This window comes from Leopardus geoffroyi, chromosome B4, assembly GCF_018350155.1.
Source record: "Leopardus geoffroyi isolate Oge1 chromosome B4, O.geoffroyi_Oge1_pat1.0, whole genome shotgun sequence".
Taxonomy (NCBI): Eukaryota; Metazoa; Chordata; class Mammalia; order Carnivora; family Felidae; genus Leopardus; species Leopardus geoffroyi.
In genome coordinates this window covers 100,525,384-100,541,547 of record NC_059341.1, presented here as the reverse complement: position 1 = coordinate 100,541,547, position 16,164 = coordinate 100,525,384, and the positions used below count along the sequence as shown (strand labels likewise).

The window sequence follows — 16,164 nt, the reverse complement described above, 5'->3', positions numbered from 1 at the left end:
AGAGCCTGGAGCCTGCTTTCCGATTCTGTTTCTCCCTCTCTCTCTGTCCCTCCCCCACTTGTGCTCTGTCTCTCTCTCTCCCTATCAAAAATAAACATTAAAAAAATTTTTTTAATTAAAAAATTAAAAAAAAAAAGGAAATAAAAATATTCATGATCTGGTGGGATTGCTCCTGAGAGCTCATGGTGGATGTATTTACTCACAAACGGGAGATAAATTGGTCAAATGAGGAAAATTGAACATTACAAACAGGTGGAAGTTCAGCCTCCTAGATAGCTTCCCACTTCATAGCTGTGACAGAGGTGGAGACAGAAGCTGAGGGTCAGTGATTGCAAAGGCCAAGCCAAATGAAGTTTCACTACAGACCCAGGTGAAGGAGCATCAGATAAAACTCTAGATTACAGGTCTCCATACTGAGAGGAATTGTACACGTATGCCCCACTTATTATGCTTTTCTCTTGTTCTGGGATGGCCCTCTGGGCTTAAATACCAAAGTTGGTATGGTACTCAGTAGCACACCAGTAGGTCCTTTCCATCATCCATTTCTTCATTAGTGTACATCCTAAACACATGCTGACTGTCATCTTGGTGTCCCTAAGTCCTCTAGTCTATGTAGTTGCTTATATATTTAATGTTGAAACAGAGGTGGCTTGAGTCTCTATCTTACACTGTGGAGAGTTCAGTGCCTTTCCCAAGATTTCTGCAAACCCCAAGCTGCAACCATTGCTGTGCTCACTCCTTGCCCAGACTTCCTGGTCCCACTAAACTCTCAGTCGACCTTACATTCCATTTCTGTGGTTCTTCTCTCCTCTCCATCCTTTGTTACTGTATAAGGGAAAAACAGTACACGTTTCTCTGATTTTCTCATCAATGCCAAAAGTTCATATGTAGCAGGGCATTTATCAAAGTTTAAGATAACCAGTACTTGCACGATGCCAAACAGCACAGCAGATGATTCAAGATAAAACATGCTTCTTCTTGGGGTGCCTGGTCAGCTCAGTCACTTAAGCATCTGACTCTTGATTTTGGCTCAGGTTATTTATGATCACGGGGTGGTGAGATCAAGTCCTGCATTGGGCTCCACGCTGGGCATGGGATTCTCTCTCCCTCTCTCTCTCTCTCTCTCTGTCTGCCCCTCCCCTGCTCATGCTCTCTCTTTCTCTCAAAAAAAAAAAAAATCCTCCTCTTAAAAAACCTGGGGGAAAAATAGATGCAGTAAATGTGGTGAAAAGTTGATAAAGTCTAAAACTAGATGGTTACATAGAGTTAATTATACCATTTTTGTGATTTTTATTTAAGTTATATAGTTTTCATAAGAGTTTAAAAAAATACATTGATCATGAGATCATGAAGATATTTTGCTGTCTTTGTCAGTTAGGTAACAGACTGCCACGACAGTCTCCAAAACACAGGACTGATGAGGTACATGTTTATTACACTCTTGCATAACAGTCTTGAGTCTACCCTCTTAACAAATTTTTCAGTGTATATTACAGTATTGTTAGCTACAGACACTATGTTGTACAGCAGAGCTCTAGAATTTATTCGTCTTGCATAACTGAAAGTTTATACCCCTTGAGCAACAACTCCCCACTTCCTCCTCCCTCCCACCCCTGGTGGTCACCATTCTACTTTGCTCCTATGTATTTGACTATTTTAGACTCTTTATATATTGGGATCATAGTGAGATATCACCTCCCAACTGTGAGGTTGGCTATTACCAAAACAAACAAACAAACAAACAAAACAACAACAAAAAACAAAACAACAACAAACAACCAACAACAACAACAAAAAAACAAAAGACAAATGTTGGTGAGGATGTGGAGAAACTGGAATGCTTGTATGGTGTGTGTGTGTGGGGGGGGGAATGTAAAACTGGTACAGCTGTTATAGAAAACAGCATGGAAGCTCCTCAACAAAATTAAAAATAAAACTACCATATTATTCAGCAATCCCACTTTTCAGTATATACCCAAAAGAATTGGCATCAGGATCTCAAAGAGATATCTGCATTCTCATGTTTATTGCAGCGTTATTTATAATAGCCAAAATACGGAAACTACCTAAGTGTCTGCTGATGGTTGAATGGATAAAGAAAATGTTGTTTATATTGTTGATTTCAAGCTCCCCAGGTGTAATCTGAAATTGGCCCCCATAGTGAAGGGCAGGGAGAGAGGGAAAAAAGAGGCAGGCCACTTCAGATTGGTAGGTGGCAGATTTAACAAGTGCAGAAACTTACATACAAGGCTTGTCCTGGGCTGCAGCAAGATAACTAAATTTCTGCACCCACCTACCAGATCCTTAAAGTTTATATAGAGGCTTAACTGGGTTCAGTCATATATACCATCCAGATGGTCTCAATAGCACAACATTATCACAAGGGTATGTCCTTGGGGAAGCCTCTGAGAGCAGGGAAGGCAAGCAGAACCCACGTTGTAAGAACCAGAGAGGGCTGTAAGAAGCCTCCAGTTGCCCAGGGCCGGTTCATGGGTCAACTGACAGTCACAGCCTCTTGATGACCTCCTCCAACATATGCATACAATGGCATATTATTCAGCCTTTTAAAAGAAGGAAACCCTATCATATGCAACAACCAAATCCAGGTTCATATGGTCAACCTGAAGGATTTCATGCTAAGTGAAATAAACCAGTCACAGAAGGCAAGATAGGGTCTTTAACGAGGCAATCGAGTTAAAATGAGGTCATTAAAGTGGGTCCTAATTCAATATGACTGGTGTCCTTATAAAAAGAGGTAATTAGGACACAGGCATATGCAAAGGAAAGACCATGTGAAGACACAGCGAAAAGATGGTCATGTACGAGCCGATGAGAGGCCTCAGAAGAAGCCAAGCCTGCTGACACACTAATCTTGGACTTCGCCTCCAGAACTGTGAGAAAAGAAATTTCTGTTATTTAAATCCACCCGGTCTGTTTTACTTTGTTATGGCAGCCCGAGCAAAGTAAGACACCGCTCATTTTAATGTAGAACAGTTTTATTCTCCACTTCACTGCTCTGAACTCCTGAAAGCCTCCCTTGGTAAATCCTTAACCTCATTAAGCCTCTTTTCTAAACAAAAGACCATTCTCTCAGGATATTTGCCCTTTAGTAGCACAGAGTACCCATAGAGGCTGAGAAATTAGTCTTTGCTCGAGTAAGATCAAACTCGTTGGCACATCAGTCTTCTTAAGTGGGAAGGGAGCAGGATAAAAGTCTATTCTTCCGTAATAAAGAATACGCCACCTCTTAAGAAGCTGGAAGCACCTATGGCCAGATTTTCTTTTGTTTGCTTGAAATGGCAGTTTCCCCCTTCCCAGTTGGTTCACGTGTACTCACACAGCCGTTCACTTAACAGTGGGTTATTAGGAGCCTCCTGTGTGCAAGCCACTGTGTCAAAGATAAGCCCATGAAGTCTTGCCTAAAGGGCATCACAGAAATGAACAGTAGCTGAAGGCGGATGTGGAGTTAAGGGAACAGTTCTGTTTTTCTTTCCTTTTCTTTTTAAAAAGAGCTCGGGAGATACACAGTGCTGACAGGAACATCTCAGTAGGAAGGGAGAGAAGGACAAAGGCAGGACCTTACAAGCTCCAGCAGGTGAGGGGCTGGGGTCCTCTTTGCAGAACTGGTGAGTGCTGGGCCGGTCACCGTGGCAGGGAGGGAGCCACGTGTGAGTACTGGCACAGGTTCCTCAGGGGAATTGGGGCTGGGAGCACGCGAAAGTTCTCTTCAAATTTTCTTAATGAATTAAGAATCTAAGAAGTTGTGAATGCATTGAGGGAGGGGCTATTTGACGTTGGAGGAGAGAGAAAAGTGTAAAATTGTCTCAGAGAGTGGGAGAGTACGTTGATGAAGGAAGCAGCTCTCAAATTTTAGACCACCTCAGAATCACCTGTCTTTGGCATGTCTCTGGGATGGGGCCAGAGAATTGGCATTTCTTTCTTTCTTTCTTTCTTTCTTTCTTTCTTTCTTTCTTTCTTTCTTTCTTTCTCTTTCCTTTTTTCTTTCTCTCTCTCTCTCTCCCTCTCTTTCTTTCTTTTGATTTTTTTTTTCAGGAAGAGAATTTAGTGATTCATCGCTTACATATAACACCCAGTGCTCATCCCAACAAGTGCCCTTCTTAAGGGCCCGTTTAGCCCATCCCCCCACCCAACACCCTGCCAGCAACCCTCAGTCTGTTCTCTTTTTTTAAGAGTCTCTTATGATATTTCTCCTTCTCTGTTTTTATCTTAGTTTTGCTTCCTTTCCCCTATGTTCATCTGTTTTGTTTCTTAAATTCCACAAATGAGTGGAATCATCTGATGTTTGCCTTTCTCTGACTGATTTATTTTGCTTAGCATAATACACTCTAGCTCCATCCACATTGTGGCAAATGGAAAGATTTCATTCTGTTTGATGGCCGAGTAATATTCCGTTGTATAAGTTCAGGTGATACTGATGCTGCTAGCTCAGGGATTTCATTTTGAGAACCACTGGACTAGGACTAAACCCCAGTTCTTGCACAGACATGTTTACTACACAGGGGCATTTGGGTAGAGGGCTGTGCAGAAAAATTCTTAGAATTCCAGTAACAGAAGAGAGTTCCAAACGGGGATCCAAAGCGACTCTGTTGCCAGCACTGATAAAATCGATGGAGAGAAAGGAAGATGATATTAACACACACAGAGAAAGGGAGCTAACCTACTTCTTCTGAAAAGTTTGAGAAACAGATTACAAAATGGCTCCAGCAGCCAAGCACACAAGGAAGGTCCTTTCACAAACAATGGTCATTTAAGATCTTAGAAAGTCCTATAAGATGGTGTCCACAGTAGTGGGTGGAGAGATATGGAAGATAAAGACTGCCCAAAGGAGCATCCTGCCCATTCAGCCATGAGAGTAAAATGAATGATCAGATATTATATTTGGGGATTCAAGCAATTTTGGCTTCCATCTGGAAATGTTGACTTGATGGTTGTTACATGATAGTTCCAGAAGTTGGTTGATTTCTTCTCCAGATAATTTTGGTAATGGTGTCTATTCCACAGTTCACATATTTTCAGAAGCTCTGGAAAAGAGGAAATAAGCAAACGACAGTCATATTCCAGGTAGTAAATGGCAGGGGAATTGGTGAAACCAATGTCCAGAAACCAGAATAATATCAGTTTTTCCCTCCTTTCAGACTTGATCTTAAGATGCTCTCAATGCATCTACTTCCCCAAGTTGCCTCCTCAGACTTTAGCATCCTCTACTTGGCTATTTTTTTTAATTCATTTATTTCTTAATTTACATCCAAGTTAGTTAGCATATGGTGCAAAATTGATTTCAGGAGTAGATTCCTTAAAGCCTCTTACCCATTTAGACCAACCCCCTTCCTACAACCCCTCCAGTAACCCTCTGTTTGTTCTCTATATTTAAGAGTCTCTTATGTTTTGTCCCCCTCCCTGTTTTTATATTATTTTTGCTTCCCTTCCCTTGTGTTCATCTGTTTTATATCTTAAAGTCCTCATATGAATGAAGTCATATGATATTTGTCTTTCTCTGACTAATTTTGCTTAGCATAATACTCTCGAGTTCCATCCATGTAGTTGCAAATGGCAAGATTTCATTCTTTTGGATTGCCAAGTAATACTCCATTGTATATACATACCACATCTTCTTTATCCATTCATCCATCGATGGACATTTGGGCTCTTTCCATACTTTGGCTATTGTCAATAGCGCTGCTGTAAACATTGGGGTGCATGTGCTCCTTCAAAACAGCACACCTGTTTTATTTATCCCTTGGATAAATACCTAGTAGTGCAATTGCTGGGTCGTAGGGTAATCCTATTTTCAATTTTTTGAGGAACCTCCATACTGTTTTCCAGAGTGGCTGCACCAGCTTACATTCCCACCAACAATGCAAAAGAGATCCTCTTTCTCTGCATCCTCACCTACATCTGTTGTTGCCCGAGTTGTTAATGTTAGCCATTCTGACAGGTGTAAGGTGGTATCTTATTGTGGTTTTGATTTGTATTTCCCTGATGATGAGTGATGTTGAGCATTTTTTCATGTGTCATTTGGCCCTCTGGATGTCTTCTTTGAAGAAGTGTCTATTCATGTCTTTTGCCCATTTCTTCACTGGATTATTTGTTCTTTAGGTGTTGAGTTTGAAAAGTTCTTTATAGATTTTGGATACTAAGCCTTTATCTGATATGTCATTTGCAAATATCTTCTCCCATCCTGTCGGTTGCCTTTTAGTTTTGCTGATTGTTTCCTTCTCTGTGCAGAAGATTTTATTTTGATGAAGTCCCAATAGTTCATTTTTGCTTTTGTTTCCCTTGCCTCCAGAGACATGTTGAGTAAGAAGTTGCTGCAGCTGAGGTCAACAGGCTTTTGCCTGCTTTCTCCTCTAGGAGTTTGATGGCTTCCTCTCTTACATTTAGGTTTTTCATCCATTTTGAGTTTCTTTCTGTGTATGGTGTAAAAAAGTGGTCCAGGTTCATTTTTCTGCATGTTGCTGTCCAGTTTTCCCAGCACCGCTTGCTGAAGAGACTGTCTTTATTCCATTGGACCTTCTTTCCTGCTTTGTCAAAGATTAGTTGGCCCTACGTTTGTGGGTCCATTTCTGGGTTCTCTATTCTGTTCCATTGATCTGAGGGTCTGTTCTTGTGCCAGTACCATACTGTCTTGATGATTACAGCTTTGTAATATGTCTTGAAGTCTGGGAGTGTGATTCTTCGGCTTCGGTTTTCTTTTTCAAGATTGCTTTGGCTATTCAGGATCTTTTCTGGTTCCATACAAATTTTAGGAATATTTGTTCTAGCTCTGTGAAGAATGCTGGTGTTATTTTGATAAGTATTGCATTGAATATGTAGATTGCTTTGGGTAGTATCAACATTTTAACAATGACTTCTAGAACTGATCCATGAATTCAGCAAAGTCACAGGATATAAAATCAGTGCCCAGAAATCGTTTGCATTCTTACACGCCAATAATGAAACAACAGAAAGAGAAATCAAGGAATCGATCCCATTTACAATTGCACCAAAAACCATAAAATACCTAGGAATAAACATAATCAAAGAGGTGAAATATCTATACACTGAAAACTATAGAAAGCTCATGAAAGAAATTGAAGAAGACACACACAAAAAAATGGAAAAATATTCCTCTACTTGGCTGTTCTGGAGGTCATGTTGCTAATCTCTTCAGGCATGCCCAGTCTCAAGTTCATCTCTGACCTCTCCACTCTAACTGATCACTACACTACTATCCATCTCTGGCCCAGTTTTGCATTAAGAGCTCACACCATCACCAATCAGTATAGGGCAGTGTGGAGCAATTCTCACCTCCATATTTTTATTCATATATTCATTCACTTATCCATTCACTTAAACATTGAGTGCTGGGGAGCCTGGGTGGCTCAGTCGGTTAAGCATCCGACTTCAGCTCAGGTCATGATCTCGCAGTCTGTGGGTTCAAGCTCCGTGTTGGGCTCTGTGCTGACAGCTCAGAGCCTGGAGCCTGCTTCAGATTCTGTCTCCTTCTTTCTCTGCCCCTCCCCTGCTCATGCTCTGTCTCTCTCTTTCTCAAAAATAAATAAACATTAAAAAAATTAAAAAAAAAAAAAAGAACATTGAATGCCTACTGTGGATCAAGAACCAGAGGCCATAGTAGGACCCTAGAGCCTGGGGGTTGAGAGATGAATATGACACAGGTTCTGCTGTTGAGCAGTTCACAGTATAGTTAGGGGAGATAGACACATTAACAAGTAATTGCCACGTCATGTAATGCACCAGTGGAATTATGCACACTGTATTATGGTACAATGGAATAAGGAGTAAATAGCTGCACTTGGGGGAGAACACAGAGACTTCTCAGGGGAGGTAACAATCGATCTGTGTCCTACAGAAGTTTTCTACTCCAAGGAAAAGTTAAGGGCATTTCGTACACAAAGAATGGGGAGGACTTGAAGACCCAAAGGAGTATGACATATTTTGGAGATGGCAGTTGGTCTGACAAGACAAAATACGCAGTTTTGTGTTGTGCTTAATTGTGCAGGATCCAAAGCCAAACTGTATGGGTACAAATTTGGCTCTTACTCCCTGTGTGATTTTAGACAAGTTATTTAACCTGTCTGTGCCTCTGTTTTCCTACATGTAAAATGTGGATAAAAACAGATTCTATCTGATAGAAGTAATTTGGAGATTTAATGAGTTAACACATGTCACCTTTAGAATAATGCTTTGTATATTGTAAGTGCACAGAAAATGTTATTGTTGCAGACATCTCTGGATGTTGCCATCATCACCATCATCATCATCACCCCAGCTTTGCCTTTTTCTTTTTATCCTTAAATCTAACTCATCATTAAATCATCTCTGTTCTACCCTGTATTCTAAATATTTCTTAAATCCATATTCTCATCACTGTCCCTATTACTGTTATGTTACTTTAAGCTCTCATTGTCTCTTCTAATACTTGGAAAGTATGATACTTGAAGAGGTTTAGCTCTTAGCCCCTATGTCTTTTCCAGACATTTCAAGCTTCCTATCCAATAGATTTTTCCATGGAGCAAAGAAATCAAAGGAGATAATGTTGGAAAGGTAATCAGTGACTAGATTATAAACAGTCTGCATGCCAGGATAAGAAGTTTTGACTTAATTCTGTAGCTGATGGAGAGCCATTAAATATTTTAAGCAGATAAATGACTGATCGGGTTTGCATTTTATAAACATGAGGTGGAAATTCTAGAGATGGAATATATAGGTCTCTCTGGAAGATTGATTGGGGAGGAGGGGATAGGGTAAGGGAGGAATCAAGATGATCCAGTCCCCTCCAATCAAGACCCCCCTAGTATTGACTGGAGATACTTGATGGATGGGTTATTATCTTCTGACATGGCTAGAGCATGGAGTTTGGGAAGAAAGAGGCTAGAAATGAAGCTAGAGAGAAAGAATGACTTCAATCACAAAGCATTTGGGGCTTTTTCCTCTGAATCCAGAAGTAAGGACTTCTGAGTCCAAAACTAAGGGTGCAGAGGTAGATGCTTTTTTTTTTATTTGGGAGAATGAGAACAATTATTCTTTCCCATTGGCCTCTCTTTTCTGTACATCCTATTATGATACTTTTCCTTCCCCAGTCTTTGCCTCCCTTTCCTTTTCAGGCTACTTAAAATTTAACCATCATTAAAAAACTGGTGAAAACTCTACTTCCTGTAAACATCTATTGTATCTGACTACTCTACCCCACACTATCTGTTCTGATTGCCCATCATACCGAATGTTTAGATGTTTTGTCTACTACATTAAATTACTGCCTTTAAGAGTAAAACCAATGATTGAGTCCTCCAAAAGGCACATAGCAGGAACCCTAAACTCCTTTATGGATTCAGAGAGTATTCGAGGGAAACATTGAGATCAACTTATCTTGTCTAGTGGTGTCCACCTGGGATCTAACATTCCAAGATATTGTCATTGTGTCCATATGCCATATTTCTTGTTTTAAGATCCTAATAGCTATTGTACAATTTCTTATATCAAGTCTATCTAATCTGCTTTGATAACTCTATCAATCCAGTTTTGTAATTCTGGTGATCACATAAGAAATGAATCAATGATTTAACAAACTGCAGATCAGTAGAAAAATCTTTCAAAAGACAGAGGGCATGAAGAGAGGACAAAACATTCCTTGGTGGTAGAAATTAGCAACCACTGCTCTTGGCCAACAGTCATGCTAATGAAGGCCCTAGCTGAGAAGCTAGCCAGGGTCATAACCGACTAAATAGCTCACCTAGGACTAGGATGCAGGTCTCGATGCATCCTGATGCTTGGAATTCAGTACTGCTCCACTGAAGGGTCCTTATCAGTACTAGGAATTACTACTGACATGTGCAGGATGGGAGAGAAGGAGCTACCATTTGTTGAGAGTTTAATATTTATTAGTCACTCTATTGGGTGTTTTGTTATACATTACTGCATTTCTTCTCCACAAAAAACCTTTTAATTTCATTTTGTTGTAATAAAAAGATTTTTTTAGGTAATGAAATTGAGACCAAATTGGGTTAAGAAATGCTCCCCAGGTCCACCAAGTTGAAAGTGGCAGAATCTTTCCAAATTCAGGAACTCTCTGGCTCTTAGGTGTAGGTATATTCACCTGATTTTTGAGAAAAGTGATACAGGAAGCTTGAAAGGTTCTGGGAAAGATAAAGGCCCAGGGCTAAAGAGAGCACTGAGGAAAATGAGAGAAAGTCTCAAGTAAACTAGAAAATTCTTTAAAGCTTGTTCTTTTCAGAATCATTATCTGGACTGAGCCTCATTCTTTGCCCAGTACTGTACCTCAGCTCTCTTTCTGTTGCCACAGCCCAACCCCTCCCTCCTTCTTCCCAAATCATGGTGACCTCCATGTGCTATGGGGCAGCTATGGAGATGGGCAGTTTGGCTATGAAAGCACTGCTAACTCTGTCTCTAGCCTCCTCCTCTCCCCTGACATCTCTATTACTTGTAAAGTCAGATATCATGTTGAACTTCAAATTTAGAACATGTGTTCATTGTAAATTAGCTCTTCTTCCACTATTTCCCATTTCTATGATGGCATTATGATTTTTTTCATCAGCTGGGCTCAACACTTAGAAGTCCCTCTTGTCTTGTTCCCATACAGGTCTAAGATGTACTTCCCTGATGTCTTTCACAGCCTTCTCTATGATCCAAGGTCACTACCACTGCTCTGTCATGGCCTTCATGACCTCTTGCCTGGATTACAGCAATAGCCTCTTGTTTCCCATCCCATCTCACTCAATCACTTTCTCTTTCCATCCATCCCATATATCTCTAACAGGTTAAGTTTTCTAAAGCTCTGTTCTGATCATGTCCCATTACTCCTTAAAAGCCAGTAATATTTTCCTGTTGCTGCCCAAATAAATACAAATGCTCAGACTCCCATGCAAGCTTCACCCAATTTCATTTCTCATCCCTGATCTCCCATGTAATATCTCCTACAGATAAAAACAGTAAAGCACTTTCATATACTGTTTCCCTCTGGCCTTTCTATCTCTGTGCATTTGCTGACACTGATATGCCTTATGCTCATCTCTCCATCCTTGCTGTCATTTGGAATCCTATGCAGCAACCTTGGATCTTCCATAAAGTAACTTTCTAATGACCCCAGCTTAAAGGTTCTCTTGTTTTTAGCCTTTTTGTTTGTATTTTTAGCCTTTTAGCATCTCTCTCTCTCTCTGACATTTATCAAGACAATTATAGTTTGGTTATTTCTTCTCTTATGTAGTGGGCATAAATGTACAACTAAAATTCAGAACGGCAAGGGTCGCCTGGGTGGCTCAGTTGGTTAAGCGTCTGACTTCAGCTCAGGTCATGATCTCACGGTTCGTGGGTTCAAACACCGCATCAGGCTCTGTGCTGACTGCTCAGAGCCTGGAGCCTGCTTCAGATTCTGTCTCCCTCTCTCTCTGCCCTTCTCCTGCTCATGCTCTGTCTCTTTCTCTCTCAAAAATAAACATTTAAAAAAATTAAAAATAAAATAAAATAAAATTCAGAATGTCAATAAATGTCAGTTCGAACACCATATATATCTGACTCTGAGTCCCAATGCCTCCAGATGAGTGGGAAAAATCAATCTTCTCCAGGAATGAGTGAGAATCTAAGAAGCCATGGTATCCACAGGTAATGAAGGTTAAGAGCCTTTAGCTTCTAGCCCATCATTTGGTTCTGTGATCTGAGATTTCGCAATTCCTTGAAGGAAGCCAATTGTCTGGGACATACCTTCTTTCCATGGCCCACTCTTCCCTGCTAAGGTGTGTCCTCCTGTTTATGGTGCTGGTAGAAGGAGGGACAGGCTCCTGCCTCCCATGGATCCAGCTGAATTCTATTCCCTTTCTATAGGAGTGGGGGTGGGGAATCCTTCCGCTCTCTTGGCCTTCAAAGATAATCCTCATCCTCTGCCTCTCCTTACTGGTTATCCAATATTTTCACAAAAATCATAAAGCCTTTCACAAAAGACTGAAGAAAAGATTGTCTTCCTGTATTTCTGTAACATAAACCTCCCTGAGGCAAAGGAGCCAGTGAGCCCAGCGACCTTCTCAGCCTGGCAGAGGCAGAGAACAAAACACGAGTTCTTCCATCCGGAATCCTGCCACACTTGTCTACATTACCTGATGACAGCAATAGCCTTCTCAGGTTTCTATCCTTTGCAGCCTGTGCACATTGCAAAAATATCTGGCTTCACAAATGGGCAGGATTCAGGAGGATTCAATCATCAGGAAATGTCCAGTTTTGGTTTGGTTTTGTTTTTCCTCTACCACAACCATCACCCGTCCTATTGGTTCTCCTTTCTCTGCCCTTGGACAAAATCTCTGGCAGATCTCTTGGCTTTACCTCCTGTCACTTCCAAGTATTAAAACGCTTCTATTTCCAGTAATTTGGAAATCTGGACCGATCCAATGGTAGACTTTTGCTGTCTCCTATAGTTCACAGCACCTTCCCTTTCCATTGCTCATGCCTAACCTGCACTCAGAATCCCAGACTCAGGAGAGGGCCTGCGTCTGTGCTGACTCCACAACCTCTCCTGTATCCCGGGTGCTACTAACTCTTTAACATTCACAGCAACGAGTGGAGGGGAAGATGGATGGCAAGAAATGGGGCAAAATGCGATTATTTAGCCAGTGCTATTTGAACATCTCTCTTGGCTACTGAATGCCTTCTCTCTTATGGAAAAAGCCTAAATGCTGGCTTCCTTTTCTTGTGAGGAACGTCTGTGGATTCTTTGGAGGACACTCTTCGTGCCCACTTCCAGACTTCCACAGTGCTGTATTCTCTGCTGTGTGTCATGCGCACTTTGGATAAGTTCCATGCAGCTCTTTCTCTTGTGCCCACCTTCTTTCCCTGGTGTCCACTTGGCCTGCCCAGAACTCTTTGTGCAGGCTTGTCTCTCTTGTCCCCTGCTCCCATTGAAACCATGCAAGATCAGGCCACTCGCCTTGCCCTGCCACCAGGGGCCATCTGTGGCAACCTCTGTCTTCATCAGGTACACACCTAAACTCTCATGGTTACATGTAGATTTCCTGCTCTCGTGGCAGAACTGGTGCATCCCAGTGAGCATTTAATTGAGGACTAGGTGAGCTGTCTCTTTCCCTTGGCAGATTTGAGAGGTTCTCTTGATGTTTCCTTCACTTGGCTTAGGGTGGAGGAACATTCCAGAACCTGCCTCCTAACCAACAACTCTCTTTATACTTAAAAAAATTTTTTTAAGTTTATTTATTTATTTGAGAGAGAGAGAGAGGATAAGAGAGAGAGAGAGAGAGCACAAGCTGGGGAGGGGCAGAGAGAGAGAGAGAGAGAGAGAGAGAGAGAGAGACAGAATCTGAAGCAGGCTTTAGGCTCGAGGTTGTCAATGCGGATCCAAAGCAGGGCTCGAACTCATGAATCATGAAATCATGACCTGAGCAGAAGTCAGATGCTCAACCAACTGAGTCACCCAGGTGCCCCTTGGCAACTCTCTTTATAGAAAGCCTTTTTCTGCCACTAAATCCCTAGCCCTCTCTTAGACAAGCTGGAGGTGGTGACAGGCTAAGGGCCATATGATCACATCTGGCCACTTTTAACAAGTCCTGAGTAGAAGTGCCCCCACATCTCTCTTGTTAGAACTTGTTGTACTCCTTAGCTATTTTTCTCAGGTTTGGATTTCAGCTGAAATTCTGAGACAACAGAAATACCTGTTGTATTAAATAACCTTCAAATCCATTCATTTCTTTGGGTACATGAACACAGTATAGTAATTAAAGAAAATGACTATGGAAAAAAAAAAAAGTGGACTTCATCCTTGTAAACATATTCTGAGCACCAGTTGGATTGGGCAGGTTGTCTGTCTCCCAGCCCCTTAAGTGTTGGAAAGAGGCCTATTGAATAGCCTTTCTTTATCACCTATGGTAGGTCTTTCCTTGATCATTTTAATTTATTACATGACAAATGTTGATATAAGTAATTACATTTCAACTGCGTGGGGGAAGTATTTTTAAAAATATTTGTAAAACTTTACTTTTAAAAGCTGAGGTGCATTTGGAAAACTTAAGCTTCTCCTTATACTCAAGTGCTGATTCTTTTCTGAACCCAGAAAAAGGACTATTGCATTCACCTATTTCCTACCCTAACATGGAAAAAAACAGTTACACAGTGTTCTAGAAGAACTGTTTGCATGAGAGAAAATAGCTTTTAGATTCAGGGAGAACCTTCCTTACCATCCAAGTGGCTTATGAAATTGAGAAGCCCATCCAACGGCAGAGTCAGAACCTCAGATTGCGGGCATTGGCAAATGGTTGTGGGTGGAGCCCACAGGCAGGCTCTGCAGGGGCCTGGAATTTAACCTCACTTGTGATCTGGAGGAAGTGCTTGTGTTTGCATGTGTAACATGTTTTTCTTTCAATCATTAAAAGTCATTAATCCTGAGTTTATCTGTGTTTCCCAGAGTGTGGACCGTGGACCACCTGTATCAGAATCAACTAGAGAGCACGTGTAAATGCAGGTACATGGGCCCCAAGTAAGACTACAGATCAGGACCATGGGGTCCACCAGCCTCTCAAGTTTAGAATCCCTGTAGGTTTCACTCTACTTGTTGGCACAGGCACCTCGGAGAGGTTTCAGGCCCAGGGCTGTCTGTCTTCTTGTAAAAAAAACCACCAAAACCCCCGTTTCAACTTCCTGTCTTTCCTGGTGCCTTGTTTTCCTGAAATAGTATCATGTGGTCCTCTACTAGTCTGTGATTCTTTGTCTTTTTTTCCTCCATTTCCTGTCTTCTACTCTTCCCACTCCCAATTCATTGAGATCATAGTTTTATTGAGTCAACCATGTTGAGTTATTGAGTTTATCGAGTCCTTATGTTTCCATTTTTAGGTAAATCGTATAGTTTGTTTCTCATGTCTCTGTCTGAATCAGTTGCACTCTGGCCAGGATTGATCTAAGATGTACTCCATGACTGGGATTTTTTTTTCTACAACATTCCAGAATACTTTTGACATATACTTGACATTTACTTCTCAAGTTCTACAACTTGATTTCACACACAACTGTGAAAACTTGCCTGGCCTAATTCAAACCTTTAGAAACCTTAAAGTCAAAGGCCCCGCCCACACATCCAAATCCAAGCCCCAGAGTCACAGGTCTGTGACTGTTTTAATTTCTCAATTATTTAATTTCTCAAAAATTCCACTGTTTTCATTTCTCAACATTCCCAGCCAAGGACCAAACGCTGGAGTCTTTGAGGGGTCAGGTCTCTTCTCATCTGAGTTCTTAGCCAATTGAGAAGCAAAACAAAGGAAGGCAGATGGAGGCCAAAATATCATCATCATTAACAATAATAATACGAAGGGGTGCCTGGTGGATTAGTCGATTGAGCTTCTGACTCTTGATTTTGGCTCAGGTTGTGATCTCAGTTTGTGAGGTGGAGCCCCACATCAGGCTCTGTGCTGGTGGCATGGAGCCTGCTTGGGATTCTTTCTCTCCCTCTCTCTCTGCTCCTCCCCCACTCACACATGCACAAATACACATTCTCTCTCTCGAAATAAATACAATTTAAAATAATAACAACAACAACAATGATAGTAATAGAGGTTCCCGGGTGGCTCAGTCAGTTAAGCGTCCGACTTTGGCTCAGGTTATGACCTCACGGTTCGTGGGCTCATGCCCCTCATCAGGCTCTGTGTTGATAGCTCAGAGCCTGGAGCCTGCTTGGGATTCTGTGTCTCCCTCTCTCTCTGCCCCTCCCCTGCTCACATTCTGTCTCTCTCTCTCTCTCCTAAAAAATGAATAAAGCACTTTAAAGATGTTTAGATAATAATAAAAATAATGATAATAGGGGCGCCTGGGTGGCGCAGTCGGTTAAGCGTTCGACTTCAGCCAGGTCACGATCTCGCGGTCCGGGAGTTCGAGCCTCGCGTCAGGCTCTGGGCTGATGGTTCAGAGCCTGGAGCCTGTTTCCGATTCTGTGTCTCCCTCTCTCTCTGCCCCTCCCCCATTCATGCTCTGTCTGTCTCTGTCCCCAAAATAAAATAAAACGTTGAAAAAAAATTTATAAAAAAAATAATGATAATAATAAATTCTGAAGCTGAAATAAGGATCATAATTGAATTAGGCAAAGGGCCAAGGCCTAAGAAGGCAGAGCGCCAACTTCTCAAGAGCAAAATGTGTGGAGCTGGGTGG

At 41.5% G+C, this 16,164-nt stretch overlaps 1 long non-coding RNA gene across 1 annotated transcript in view; it reads left to right on the top strand.

Annotated features, from left to right (window-relative positions):
• The first annotated feature begins 1,988 nt into the window (after positions 1-1,988).
• LOC123592134 overlaps positions 1,989-16,164 on the top strand; it is a 62,886-nt gene continuing 48,710 nt past the window's right edge. Inside the window, exons 1-2 of the long non-coding RNA XR_006709601.1 lie at positions 1,989-3,595; positions 14,435-14,491. This is a non-coding gene — a long non-coding RNA (uncharacterized LOC123592134). The remainder of the gene's footprint in view (positions 3,596-14,434; positions 14,492-16,164) is intronic.